The sequence below is a fragment of the Sus scrofa genome, chromosome 6 (assembly GCF_000003025.6).
Source record: "Sus scrofa isolate TJ Tabasco breed Duroc chromosome 6, Sscrofa11.1, whole genome shotgun sequence".
NCBI lineage: Eukaryota > Metazoa > Chordata > Mammalia > Artiodactyla > Suidae > Sus > Sus scrofa.
Window position 1 is genome coordinate 13,253,508 of NC_010448.4, and position 8,448 is coordinate 13,261,955.

At 49.9% G+C, this 8,448-nt stretch overlaps 1 pseudogene; it reads left to right on the plus strand.

The window, feature by feature from the left end:
• On the plus strand, positions 927–2,698 carry LOC110260916 (annotated as a pseudogene).

The following is an 8,448-nucleotide window of genomic DNA, read 5'->3' on the forward strand; positions in this document are numbered from 1 at the left end:
GTTGCTCTTCCTATCAACATTCAAAGTTGCTGTTTTACTTTTAACCATGCTAGTGCCCTCAGTGCTTAAGATTTTTTAAAAAATTATCTAACAGATAGTTCACAGCGTATAACTATTCATGATGTGCAATACTATCTAAAGCACTTGTATCATGTTTATGTGACAACTGGGTATAATTTTTTTTGCCTTACCTGCAGCACATGTAAGTTCCCAGGCCAGGGACTGAATCCTTGCCCGGCAGCAACCCAAGCCACTGCAGTGACAACACCAGATCCTTAGCCCTCTGTGCCACAAGGGAGCTCCCAAACTGGGTATAATTAATAAAATGTACAGCCTATAAAGTGTTTCCCTCTCAACATGCCTCTCTACTTTCTTAACAAATCTCATCAGTCTTCCTCCAACATGGAGAACAAGGCAAATGGATAAACAAAAACGTAAGCCTAGCACTGAGGGACATGAACGGACCCAGAGCAGGCAGCTAAATCAGTCTGGCAATGACGGAAAAAAGAAACTGATTATCCATGCTTTCCGTGGATAGATTTCCACTATAACAGGAAAATGATGGGGGAAAAAAAATCACATTGAGATATGGGGAAATCATTTTGGCTTATATATTACTTAATCTCAACTTTAGGCTAACCAAAACAGCCTGTTTATTGCCTATTAAACATACATTGGGGAGTTTCCATTGGGGCTCAGCGGTAACGAACCTGACTAGTATCCATGAGGACACAGGTTCAATCCCTGGTCTCGCTCAGTGGGTTAAGGATCCGGTGTTTCCATAAGCTGTGGTGTAGGTTGCAGATGTGGCTCGGATCCGATGTTGCTGTGGCTGTGGTGTAGGCCAGCAGCTGCAGCTCCAGTTCGACCCCTAGCCTGGGAACTTCCATATGCCGCGGGTGCAGCCCTAAAAAAAAAAAAAAAGACAAAAAAGAGAAACATACATTATATACTTGCTTTAACCACTAAGAAAAAATTACATTAATAGTACAAAGATACATTTTGATTATAATCCTCTTTGAACTACCTTCCTCCTACCTCCCCTGATAAAAACACGATGGACGTTTTCTGGTTTTCACTGGTATGATCACTTGTTAAACGTCTTTATGCTGGGCCTACGTCTTGAAGATGCTGCAGTTCACATTGAAGCTTTAACAACATTTACACAGGAGGCTTAAAATAACAGTACTCATGCTATCTCTTTGCTCAATGAAAAAGTAACTTTTATGAAAAAGCCGTTCTACAAATCAGAATGGCCTTCGACATAGCCTCGCCGGGAGGTACCTGTGCCATCCTGAAGATGAAATGTGCTTTTATTCCCGATGAATGTGCTAACGTATCTCGAGTGCTAAAACACTTTGCCCGAACAGACTGAGGCTCTAAGTGACCCGTTTCCAGATGTGGGAATTCTTCTGGAAAAACAAAGTTTGGGTCTCCAAAATCCGGTTACAATTCCTTTTAATGACTCTCTTGATACGTAGCTACTGTTTCTCTTGATTTGTATCTTTTATAGACTCAGCATCCACAAGAGCGACAAGGGTGCCACACTAAGAGGGACGGCTTTGGCTTATGACTCTCCCAACAGAGAAGGGACGGTCGGCCAGGTGTCTTACTCCTTCTCCAGGCAGACCTACCCTCCTCCTCAGCAGGAAGGAGCTAATGACTGGTCATCACCCTATTCCCTCCTTTAAGCTTAAAGGAGTCAAACACCTGCAGGGGGGAATGATAGGGATAGAGGATGATTAAATAGTCCAAAAACCCTACTGTGGTATAAAGGCAGAGAGGGAATTTTGAGAGAGTTTGGGAGACTGCTGTACGCTCATGACCACTCAAGAAAAGAATTGAGTAACCTGGCGACAATCTACACTACCTTCAAAGAAGACCAGGTGCATCTAAGCACCAGACACACTCAAGCCACAAGTCCTGAGAGTTAAAACAAAAGACAATGGACAATGGGGTCTGAATCTTGTTACATGAAGTCAGGGATTTAACAGTCCTAAAGGGTAGCATATCTGCATGTAGCCAAGACACAAATATAGATGAAAGGAAAAATGAGGTAAAAGAAGGCATTATATCAAAACCTGACATGGGGCAGGGTCTGGGAAGGGGCAGTAGGCTCCACGTGGGGCCATGAAGGTGGCAAAAAAGCCCCTGGAGCAGCCCAAGAAACAGGCCAAGGAGACGGAGGAGGAAGATGTGGCATTCAAGCAGAAACAGGAGGAGCAGAAGGAACTCGAGGAGCTGAAAGCGAAGGCCGGGGTGGGGGGAAAGGCCCCTTGGCCACAAGTGGAATTAAGAAATCTGGCAAAAAGTGAACTGTTCATTGTGCCTGAGGCAATGATGATTCCATTCCCATTTAAACATCTGATTCCCTGCTGTAACATCTTTTGCCACCTGTAGGACTAGAATTAAGTGTTGTCTTGGAACCTACTGTACATTAAAGAACAAACTTTAAAAAAAAAAAAAAACCTGAAATGAATTAGCATATTTCAGTATGTTACCACCCTGTTGCTTACAGACGTATGATTTAAATGGTGCCATGAGAGTCCCTGTGAAACCATATAGGGTCAAAGGAGAACCAGTGATGGAAGCCTTGATGTCGGCCCCAATACGAGGAAGAAGGTGGTCTTCTCCCCTGCCCATTTTTTATCTATCTTTCTTTCTTTCTTTCGTCTTTTTAGGGCAGCACTGGTGGCATTTGGAGGTTCCCAGGCTAGGGGTCAAATTGGAGTTAAAGCTGCCGGCCTACGCCAGAGACACAGCAACGAGGGATCTGAGCCCCATCTGTGACCTACACCAAAGCTCATGGCAATGCCAGATCCTTAACCCACTGAACGAGGCCAGAGATCAAACCTTCATCCTCATGGATGCTAATCCAGATTCGTTTCCGCTGAGCCACAACAGGAACTCCTCACTTTTTCTTTGATTATAAATATGTACCTCTCAGAAGTTCCGTGTGGGGCAATGGTTAAGGATCTGGCATTGCCACAGCTGTGGTGCAGGTTCAGTGCCTGACCCTGGAACTTCCACATGCTGCAGGTGCAGACAAACAAATCAAACAAAACCCAAAATGTAGCCCCTTTTGTTCTCAGGGCTGCTGAATTCCTTTGCCAGCTGCCTGTGTCTCTCGCAAGCATCCTGTACTAATAAATTCACTTTGCCTGCCACCCGGCCTCACGCTGAATTCTTTCTGCAACTAGACAAAAGAATCCGAGCTTCATTAAGTCCTGACACCAGGTGAGCAGTTTCAATTGAAAGACAGTGGGTTCAAGTGTTCCCCTGTCAGGGATCATGGGTTCAAGTTCCACCCTGAGGTGTGGGTGGATGTGACTCCCAGCCCATGGGTTCGAGTCCCAGTCTGAGCTCTGGCTGGGCTCGAAGCCTACATGAAAGAGAGTGCAGTTTCATACCTGGTTGAAAATAAATCATGATCTTAACTTCTGCTAAGAAGAATTCCTGCTAAACAACCTCACTGCTGGGGCTGGTTATGCTCAGATCTGCTTACACCTAGAACAAGAGGACAGCCCCGACTCCCTCTGAGCGGTTCCTCTTCATGGCCACAGCACCCTGGAGAAATGGGCTGCTAGTCCCGAGGAAGACTGGGTGAAAGACTGAGATGAACACATCATTTCCACACCCGCCTCGGCAAAAGAGCCCCCGGGACACCTGCTTTAAAACTCACTCTCGGAGTTCACGTTGTGGTTCAGCAAAAACACCCGGCTAGTATCCATTAGGATTCGGGTTCCATCCCTGACCTCACTCAGTGGGTTAAGGATCTGGTGTTACTGTGAGCTGTGGTCGCAGACTGGGTTTGGATCCCACTTGCTGTGCCTGTGACATAGACTGACAGCTGCAGCTCGAATTCGACCCCTAGCCTGGGAACTTCCATATGCCACAGGTGTGGCTCTAAAAAGAAAAAAACAAAAAACAAAACTCAGACTCTCACACTCCCAGGCTCCATCTGGAGATTCTGATCCAGCTGGTTCAGGTTGCTGTTTTGTTTTGTTTTTTTTTCCAACAAGTGCACTAGACTAGTTTAAGAAACTAATACAAAGCCCTGGCCCTGGAAAAGTGTCGCCTTCAGACCAGCTACCTCCGCGTCCCGCATTCCACCCCCCATCCCCCACCCCACAACACGCCAGGGTAAAACAGGCTCGAAAACTCTTGAATCAAACCTCAGAGTCATACACATCAGTCGAAGCGTTAGGAAGAGCGCTCACTGCCCCAGGCTGGACGTTTCTGGGTAGCTTCCTCTTTAGAACTCTGGCCTCAGACTTGCTGATTTCTGCAACTACAGCCCAGCGGCCGGCCGAGCGCTCTGCAGCCCTGCTGAAGCGTGGGAAGCGCAGGTGTTCTCTGTTCCCTTGAGGTGAGGCACCAGGTCTCGTCCCACCTGGTCTGCTTCCCAAGTGGTCCGCCGCCCAAGGACGCTCTAGTCCGAGGAGTAAAGAAGAGTCTTGCAGGGACAGTGAAGTTTGGTTTTTTGGAAGTGGCCCGGGTCTTCTCGGGTGAATCACTAGCAGAACTGACTGGAAATCCGGCCTCCTGGCTGGCCTGACCTCAGAGGCAGAAGGCGATCTGGGCTCCAGGCCGGATCTTACTCTTTGCACCGCTCCTGCTTCTCTGGACCAGAGGAAGAGGAATCATTTGCCCCCTGCTCTGAGAAGTTCTCCATTCACTCCCTTACCTGGCTTACTATCCTACTGCCCCTCAGCATAGCAGTTCCTGCGCCAGGGATCAAATCTGAACCACCGTTGTGACCTATGCCACAGCTGTGGCAAGGCCAGATCCTTAAACCACTGTGCCAGGCTAGGGATCAAACCTGCGTCCCAGCACTCCAGAGATGATGCCAATGCCATTGTGCCAGCCTACGCCACAGCCACAACGATGCAGGACCTGAGCTGCGTCTGTGACCCTCACCACAGCTCAGGGCAATACTGGATCCTCAGCCCACTGAGCGAGGTCAGGAATTGAACCCACAACCTCAGGGATACTGTTTGGGTTCATAACCCGCTGAGCTACAAAGGAAACTCCTCTCCTGATATTTAGATGCATCTATTTTATCTTCGCAAACCTTCTGCCTTCTCCTTTTCACTCTCTCAAGGGCAGGAATTACAGGAAGTGAGGAAGGTACCACTAGCAGCTGTTTCAAAAGATCTATGCCAGGATTTGCTTTGCACACCAAGAACCGGAGCTTGGAGCACCTCTTCCCTCCAAGTTAGGTTCCAATGCCTCATGCTCCAGAGTGTCACATGGTGGGTGGAGCCAGGAAGGATGGAGAAAAAGTACCTTCATTTCTGTCTGAGGGTACCCATCCACTCCACAGAGCTTCTCCTTCCCCAGAACAAGGGGATGTGCAAGAGACATCTCTGCAGCTCGTTTCAGGGAAGGGTTTTCTAGCAGCAGAGCTAACCCTTAATCTTTGGTCAACTCTCGGCATATACGACACTGCCATTGTAGTTACTGTAAAGAGCTACAACTCATTCCTTGCCTTTGTAAATGTCCAGCTCAGCGCAGCCTTTTCTGTCCCTCTGTAGTGTCAGCATGTGGTCCCGAGGCATTCGAGGCCCTTTAGTAAATGGGATCTTTCTCATGAGCCCTGGTGACGAGAGGCACACGGGGTGCCCGAGCATTTCTGTCCTCCGGGAACGCGGTATTACCACTGTGCACTGTATTTCTGTTGAGCCGATTTCAATTAAGATTTTCTTCTCATGAGAAGATGTGGGGCAGATATACAATGGAATAGTATTTGGCCACAAAAGGGAACGAAATAATGCCATCTGCAGCAATATGGAGGCAACTAGACTTTATCATGCTGAATGAAATAAGCCATAAAGAGAAAGACAAATACCATATAATGTCCCATAGGTGGAATCTAAAATATGACACAAACGAACCTGTCTGAGAAACAGAACAGACTCACAGACACAGAGAACAGACGTGTGGTGGCGAGTGGGGAGGAGGTTGGGGGAGGAATGAGGTGGGAGGTTGGGGTTTAGCAGATGGAAGCTATTTCACACAGAGGGGACGGACAACGAGATCCTGCGGTCTGGCACAGAGAACTGCAGTCAGTGTCCTGTGATCAGCCATAAGGGAAAAGACCTTTTTTTAAAGTGTGTACATATATTTATCTGAATCACTTTGCTATACAGCAGACACAACGTAAATCAACTCTGCTTCAATTAAAAGGATTTTTCTCTTCAGGTCACTAGCTTTGCGAATGAATAAACAGACATTTTAACTACCTGACCTGGCTACACCAACAGCAACCCAGCATGTGTATTTGCCATCAGAAAGGATAAACATTGCACGTAAAATGGGTGTCCTGTTACCAAAGTGCAAAACCGACTTTGGGGACCACGGTTACCAAGTACAGGCACTGCCAACTGTGGCCCCCCACACAGCGGGGGCATGGCTGGGGGAACCCATTCCTCCTCTTGGGCAACTGTCCCTGGGCTTGACATCCTGCCTTACTCTGGCTTCATGGTGAGAACCTGGCACTGGGCGCATCCCCCACGTCCCCGGGAGCCCGGGTGTGGACAGCGGGCTGTGCGTGCATCCCTGCTCATCCCTTCTCCGAGAGAAGCAGCCAGTGTTCTCGCTAAACCCACTTCCACCCCCAAATCACAGTGCGCTTGTGCAGTAAAACACCTGCTCCGGACTCCGTGCTGTGCCGGGCGCAGGGCGCTGTTTCACAGGCCCTGCGAGACACAGCAATGTCGCGAGCGGCTCCTGTGCCAGGCGCTGGGCCGCTGCCCTAACTGCCTTACCTTGTGGAAACTTCACCCAAACCGTGTGGATTAGAGGAGAGGAGTCCCGCTTCAACTGCGAGGAAAGTGGGGCCGAGAGAAGCACATGCTCCAGGTGCAGAGACTCAAGACCAGGTCTCACTGCTCAGCCTTTAGCAAGAGGAGCAGTGATCTAGTCAAGTGAGTGCTAACTAACGCGGTGGGAACCGTGAACGAGCATCACCTGGGTGCAGTAGAATCACCTGCGAAGAATGCAAACCATCGCCTCCACATGAACTGGAATCACCAAGGCTGACACACTGTTCCCTAAAGAGCTTTCCAGAAGCTTCTCTTGAATCTAGAATCCACTGAGTGCCAACTATTGACGAGTCTGGAGGAGAAATGGTCATTGTGTGAAGCTTCGTGGGTGAGGTAGGATTGAGCTGATTCGTAAAGAAGCTCTGTTTGCCCATCTGTAAAGTGGGGCTGATGCTGGAGCGGCCTCAGACCCGGTGAGGCAGTCACTCTTTGTTCCTAGAAACCGGCAGTAGGTGGCGCTGTGGCCTATGAAATGGGGCTTCCCGGGTCACCCAGCCGGGAGTGGCCTCAGGCACCGGGATTCCTTCTTTGTTCCTAGAAACCAGCAGTAGGTGGCGCTGTGGCCTAAGACATGGAGCTTTCTGGTCCGCACAGCGCAGGGCAGGAAAAGCAGGGCTACGTGGAAATCACTCAGAAACCCGGTCCCGGCTCATAACATCTCCTCCCCCGTAGGTGATAACCCCGCCTGGTCCCTGTGACGCAGGCGGGACTGATTTGGTGCAGCCTCCCATCCCCCCGCTGTCCCCCGTGAGAGGCTCTGCAGCGTTCGGGACCCTCCGACTCTAGGATCCGGAGCATCATCTGACTGGAGCCCCTCAGAGTCCGAGAGGAGGGGTGGTCGTGGCGGTTGGTTAAGAGCCCCACGGCGGAGCTCACCTGGCCTGGGTCTGGGCGCCACCATCGCCCTTCCTTGGTGTGTGACCCTGGGAGGGGCTTGCCTCTCCTGGGCCTCTGTATTAGTCACCAGTAGAGGAAACAATAGAGAAAGACCAATAGCATGTGTGTGTATCTGCAGAGGGAGAGATTCCTGCTGAGGAAGGGGCTGGCGGGATGGAGGGGCTGGCAGGTCTGAGATGGGGGCAGCCGGCGGCAGGCTGGAGGCCAGGGTGGTAGTTGGCTCTCGAGGCCCAAGGCAGTCAGTGTGGAGGCGGGACTCCTTCTTCCTCCGCAGGACGGCGGTGTTTCCTCTCCAGTTCTGGGCGGAATGGATGAGACCCACCCACACCGCGGAGGGTGCCCTGCTTCACTCAAAGTTGGTGCTTTAACTGCTGTTCACACTGAGGAAACAGCTTTACAACAGTACCTAGGCTGGGAGTTCCCGTCAAGCAGAAATGAATCTGACCGGTATCCACGAGGACACAGGTTCGATCCCTGGCCTTGCTCAGTGGGTTAAGGTTCTGTGTGCCATGGCATAGGTTGCAGATCCAGCTCAGATCTGGCGTTGCTGTGGCTGTGGTGCAGGCCCACAGCTACAGCTCCAATATGACCCCTAGCCTGGGAACCTCCATATGCAGCAGGTGAGGCCCTAAAAAAAAAGACCAAAAAAATACAAAACAAAAAAACCCAATACCTAGACTGGTGCTTGACCAAACATCTGGACACTACAGCCTAGTCAGGTTGA